The sequence below is a fragment of the Microcaecilia unicolor genome, chromosome 8 (genome assembly GCF_901765095.1).
Source record: "Microcaecilia unicolor chromosome 8, aMicUni1.1, whole genome shotgun sequence".
In the NCBI taxonomy this organism is placed as follows: Eukaryota; Metazoa; Chordata; class Amphibia; order Gymnophiona; family Siphonopidae; genus Microcaecilia; species Microcaecilia unicolor.
Genome location: NC_044038.1, coordinates 23,175,846 through 23,182,597, shown reverse-complemented (window position 1 = coordinate 23,182,597; position 6,752 = coordinate 23,175,846).

The following is a 6,752-nucleotide window of genomic DNA, read 5'->3' as shown; positions in this document are numbered from 1 at the left end:
TACAGTCAAACAAAAAATACCCTTTTGCAAGAGTGACCAGGACACAGGCAGAGCAAATTATATTGATTGTAAATAAAAACCTTCCGGCCCATTCATTCTGCTCATTTTCTTTTCTGTTGAAATACTGCAGACCCTACATGATCTGTGGTTTATTCCTACCACTAATGATCAGAGCCGGCAAGAGACAAAGCTGAGCCCGGGGCAAACATTCTTCAAGACCCTGAGGCCACCCACTCACACACACACACACACTGCCGCCACTGCTCCACCCCCCATCACCACTGCCAACCCCCTCCTACAGCAGCAAATGAGAGAAAGTGCTCTGCTGGCTATAGGTTCTTCTTCCTGTCATGTCCCGCCTCCTGTGAAGTAACTTCCTGTTTCTGCATAGGCCTGTAGCTGGCAGAGCAGTCTCTTCTGATCATCGGTGCCAGACCCCCCTTTGGAGGCCAAGCCTGGGGAAACTTGCTTCCCCCTCTCAACAGCCCTCCTAACGATCCTCTGTGCTTGTCGTGTATTTGGAATTCAGATAAATTTTGCCCCGTTATCTCTACTGGATGGCTGTTCCAAGTATCCTCATGAATAATCCAACTGCACCAAGGGGGGTTCTTTTACTAAGCTACGATAAGCACAAATGCATGACCCACATGCTAAAAACTATTTTTTATTTTTTAGTGCTGGGGCGGGTCTTGAGGCAGAGAGTAGGCGTGTTCTGTCCTCCCCTTCTCTTTGATGGACGATAATAAACTCTATGAAACAGCGGTGTTTCTTCTCGTCTATTGAAGAATATCCAAAAGGTACTGTTCAATAGTTTCCTTCGGCGAGGACTTTGTATCTCGTAGGGTCAGTGAGGTTCAGGCCCTAGTTGTGGATGCACTTTATACTAAGTTTCACTTCAACAGAGTAGTCCTCCGCACGCACCCTAAGTTCCTGCTGAAGGTGGTGTCTGAGTTCCATCTAAACCAGTCAATTGTCTTTCCAACATTTTTCCCCGTTCTCATGCCCGTCCTGCTGAAAGCAGCTTGCACACCTTGGACTGTAAGAGAGCGTTCGCCTTTTACATGTAGCGGACAAAGCCCTTCAGACCGCCCAGTTGTTTGTTTCTTTTGTTCCCAACAGGAGGGAAGTCTCCATCGGAAAACACACAGTCTCCAGTTGGCTAGCAGATTACATTTCCTTTGCTTATACCCAAGCTGAACTGACTCTGGAGGGCCATGTCATATCTCATAATGTCAGAGCCATGGCTGCGTCGGTGGCTCACTTAAAGTCAGCCTCCATAGAAGAGATTTGCAAGGCTGCAATGTGGTCTTCAGTCCACACATTCACGTCACACTACTGCCTTGAGCAGGACACCCGGCGCGACAGTCAGTTTGGGCAGTCGGTGCTGCAGAATCTGTTCAGGGTTTAGAATCCAACTGCAGCCCCCTAGACACTTTTTTTTTGTTCTGTTCCAGGCCTACACCCCTTCCCGTGCACTCCGCTCCATGGATAAATCCTTCTTATCTGTTCCCTTCTCCACTACTGCCAACTCCAGACTTCGCGCCTTCTGTCTCGCTGCACCCTACGCCTGGAATAAACTTCCTGAGCCCCTACGTCTTGCCCCATCCTTGGCCACCTTTAAATCTAGACTGAAAGCCCACCTCTTTAACATTGCTTTTGACTCGTAACCACTCGCCTCCACCTACCCTCCTCTCTTCCTTCCCGTCCACATTAATTGATTTGATTTGCTTACTTTATTTATTTTTTGTCTATTAGATTGTAAGCTCTTTGAGCAGGGACTGTCTTTCTTCTATGTTTGTGCAGCGCTGCGTATGCCTTGTAGCGCTATAGAAATGCTAAATAGTAGTAGTATCTCTAGGAAAATTCACACTTCTTACAGGGTTTTCAATTTTTTGTTAAATTTCCTATCCACACCCAAAATATCTCTCATCATAGGTGCCTGTGTGGCTTGAACCCGATGTAAAGTCTGCTGCATAGCAGATATTTTGTCCACTTCAGATTGTAATTTAACAATATTTATTTTATTTATTTATACAATCTTGTATCCCACAATTATCCAAAAACAAGTTCCATTTCACATTCACTCACTTCTCTAAATCAGCTGTCTAAGAGTTTAAATATTTAATAACTTGGAGAATAACTGTAGCCAAATCTGAAATAGCATACCGTGTCATATCTAGTGATTCTGTCGGTTTACTCACAAGAACCTCCGGCAAAAACAAAGCAGGGCATAATGGCAACAGTCAACATCCTTCTCTCCTTTATGGCTGCTGCTGAATCATAGGACACAAACCTTTCTTCAGGTTGAGCACCATTGCTCTCATCTTGGCATGGTTCCCCAGCCAAAGTCTATGTCAGCAAAGCCTCTCAACCTGGAAGAATTCCTCCTCCATCTGTGCTCTGGAGACACTCTTCCTCAGGGCTTTGATGGTTCCCAATTGGTGAACTCGCTGTGTGTAGCTGGGGATGGGGGAGTCCTCTGAACCAGGCTTAGAGATGGCTCAGCTCCAAGAGAAGTCTCCACCTCGCTAAACAGAGAGTGGGGCACTTCGCATCAGACTCGTTGTAGTTACTCCCCCACAGATCACAAATCCATTTAAAGGGCCTAACACGGATGTAGCTAAAGGCTGCTTACCTGTTTACCCCTCTCTTTCTACACATTGAAGCAGGAACCTTAATGAAGGTAAAAGAATCCGTGGTAAGAGTCCTGCTGCTGCCGCCATCTTGGATTCCCATCATGCACCTATCTTTATACAAATATACCATCACACAATTTTGTAAATCCTTTTCTGTGTGTAAAACAGACTTTAAACATAGAAAGAGCATTATAAATTACCCTCTACAGGGGCAATTCTACATGCGTTACACACATAAATATTTAGAACAGCATGGGCACACACATATATACATGCCTAATATCTTCCTAAGCACTGTTCTGGACATATGTGTGTATCTTGTATTGCATGTATTTGCAAGGGAGGCGTACAAAAGGAGGTAGCTGGCAGGGCCACCGTGAGACAAAGTCGGGCCAGAGTCCGCCTCCCTTCCCCGCAGTAGCAATCGAGAAAGACTGCTCTGCTGGGCATAGGAACTTCTCATCCCGCCTTCTCTGAGGTAACTTCCTGTTTCCTCATAGGCCGGATGCAGCAGGAAGAATGACTGATAGCCGGCAGAGAAGTCTCTCTCGATCATCAGCACCAGGCCCTCCTTGGAGACTGGGCCCTGGGAATCTTGCCCTCCTTGCCCTCCTCTTGGCAGCCCAGGTAGCTGGCGAGAACTCTCCCTTATCTTACAGAATACGATAAGTATACCTAGATCTTTAGTATTTAAGTACCTGCTGTATAGCTGGTGTAAATGGCCATACCTAAATACTGCACATATCCACCCTGTTACACTAGTACCCTCTAAAGCAGTTGTTGTTCTCAACCTTTCTTGTGTTGTGACATACCTGACAGGCAATGTTCATATGTGTGGCACACTGAACACTAAAATTCACAGCTAAACAAACAAAAATAACTTCTTAAATATTTTATTGTTAAAAATTATGCAAAGGAAATATAAGACATCCTTTAAAAAATTTTACTTTGTTCTATCAACTATTGTTAAAATTAAATTTGTTACTTTTTTAAATTTATTTGTTACATTTGTACCCCACATTTTCCCACCTATTTGCAGGCTCAATGTGGCTTACATAGTACCATAAAGGCGTTTGCCAGTCGGTTGATAACAAATACAAGGTTATATTGTGGTTGAATGAGGTAGTCGTTGTCCAGTACGATCATTGGTTATGTTGTGTTGCTGGGTGTAGGGATTTACGTTGGATCGGTGGGGTAGGCCTTTTTGAAGAGGGTGGTTTTTAGTGATTTCCTGAAGTTTAGATGGTCATGGATTGTTTTCACGGCTTTTGGGAGTCCATTCCATAGTTGTGCGCTTATGTAGGAGAAGCTGGATGCGTGGGTTGTTTTGTATTTGAGTCCTTCACAGTTTGGGTAATGTAGGTTTAGGTAAGAGAAGTTTCAATCTTTGGACTGATGCGTTGCATACAGTTTCTCCACATGGGATTGAATAGTGCGAAAATTCACAATAAACTAACTGACAGCATCATAAAATTTGATTCCATTTCAGAGAGTCTATGCAGCTTATCATACAAAACAAATATATTTTCAAATTCTGGTTTCACCTTAGTAACAACAACACAAAATCTTTCTACCGCCAGATATTGTGAAGTAACACAAAACCCTGCAAATATGCTACTTGGAAATTCTATTCGACACTGGTCACAGCAGTTATCACTGGGGCTAGTTGAGAAGCAGAAACAGGGACCAGTTGTGGAGATTTCAAGTACCTGACTCACTGGATCTCTGGTCTTCCCAGCTTGTAGGCACAGATGGTTTTTAAGGAAAAGCACAAGCTTGCTGTTTATGTCAAACTTTTGGGGACATACCTCTCACTTCATGGGGACCACTACTGTCAAAGAAAGTAGGAGACCACATTCCTTTTATACAATAAAGCAGTGTTTTTCAGCCAGTGTGCTGCTTCTGGTCTGCAGGAGTGCCGCAGGGGTTGAGGGTCATTATTAGCAGGGCCAGCTTAATTTGTGCCGGAATAGAGTTTACCTTTTAAAGGTTTCCTTGCCTCCAGTGCTCGGAGACAGTGAGCAGCAATTCATACAGCCAGCTTGCGCCAACCCTGCAGCCTTCTCTCTGATGTAACTTCCTGTTTCTACATAAGTAGAAAGTGACATCAGAGGGAAGGCTCCGGGGTTGGCATGAACAGGCAATATGAATCGCTGCCCGCTGCCTCCGAGCGCTGGAGACAAGGAAACTTTTAAAAGGTACATGGGGGGGGGGGAGGGGGGGTCAAGAGAGACAAGGGAAGAAGATGCCTGTTTGTTGGCTGGAGAGGGTACAGGAGGGAGAGATACTGGACTGTGAGGATGGAGAGGGGGAAGAGAAGGTAAATGCTGGACTATTGGGGGGGGGGAGAGAAGGTAAAATACTAGACCATGTGTGGGGGTGCAGGTGGGGAGGAAGAAGGGAAAATGCTGGACCATGTGTGGATGGGCGGTAGGGTAGAAGGGAAAATGCTGGACCATGTGTGGGGGTGCAGGTGGTGGTGGAGGGGGGGGAAGAAGGGAGAATGCTGGACCATGTGTGGGGGTGAAGGTGAGGGGGGAAGAAGGGAAAATGCTGGACCATGTGTGGATGGGGGTGGGGTAGAAGGGAGAATGCTGGATCATGTATGGGGGTGCAGGTGGCGGGGGAAGAAGGGAGAATGCTGGAAAATGTGTGGATGGGGGGTAGGGTAAAAGGTAAAATGCTGGACCATGTATGGGGGTGCAGGTGGCAGGGGGAAGAAGGGAGAATGCTGGACCATGTGTGGGGGTGCATGTGGCAGGGGGAAGAAGGGAAAATGCTGGGCCATGTGTGGATGGAGGGTGGGGTAGAAGATAAAATGCTGGACTATATGTGGGGGTGCAGGTGGGGGAGGAATAAGGGAAAATACTGGACCGTGTGGATGGGGGGTGGGGTAGAAGGTAAAATGCTGGACCATGTATGGGGGTGTAGGTGGGGGCGGGGAATAATGGAAAATGCTGGACCATGTGTGGATGAGGGGTGGGGTAGAAGGTAAAATGCTGGACCATGTGTGGGGGTGAAGGTGACGGGGGGAAGAAGGGAGAATGCTGGACCATGTATGGGGGTGCAGGTGGTGGGGGGGAAGAAGGGAGAATGCTGGACCATGTGTGGATGGAGGGTGGGGTAGAAGGTAAAATGTTGGACCATGTATGGGAGTGCAGGTGGTGGGGGGGGGGGGTGGGGAAGAAGGGAAAATACTGGACCATGTGTGAATGGGGGGTGGGGTAGAAGGTAAAATGCTGGACCATATGTGGGGGTGCAGGTGGGGGTGGGAAGAAGGGAAAATACTGGACCATGTGTGGATGGGGGGTAGGGTAGAAGGTAAAATGCTGGACCATGTGTGGGGGTGCAGGTGGGGGGAGGGAGAAGAAGGGAAAATGCTAGACCATGTGTGGATGGGGGGTAGGGTAGAAGGTAAAATGCTGGACCATGTGTGGGGGTGCAGGTGGCGGGGGGAAGAAGGGAAAATGCTGGACCATGCATGGGGGTGCAGGTGGGGGGGGGGTAGAAGGGAGAATGCTGGACCATGTGTGGATGGAGGGTGGGGTAGAAGGTAAAATGCTGGACCATATGTGGGGGTGCAGGTGGGGGGTGGGGGGGGAGAAGGGAAAATGCTAGACCATGTGTGGATGAAGGATGAGGTAGAAGGTAAAATGCTGGACCATTTGTGGAGGTGTGCCTTGACAATTTTAGTACCATGTAAGTGTGCCGTGAGATGAAAAAGTTTGACAATCTCTGCAATAGAGTCCTATTCATAGGTGCAGGGTTATAGCATTGTTATCTATAAGGAAAGCCCGGAGCGGAAATTCCTCCTGTATAACTAGTGCAGGAAAGCTGAGCTCTTTCTCACTGTACGTACTGGTGCGGCCCCAGGAGAAAGCCCAGCTGAGGTTCACTGTATTTGGAAGGACTCTGCTTTCTTGTTTGGGCCTTGGCTTAGGTGTTCCAAAGGAAGCCGTTTGCCCATCTTTGTGGAATCTGACCATCATTGCATGACCACTGAGGAACTCGAAACGTTAATATGCTTTATAAATAGCTTCATTCCAGCCACCAACCCACATTATATTTTAACTTTTTGACAAGTAGCTACTTGTCTGTTTGCTGAACTGTGACTTA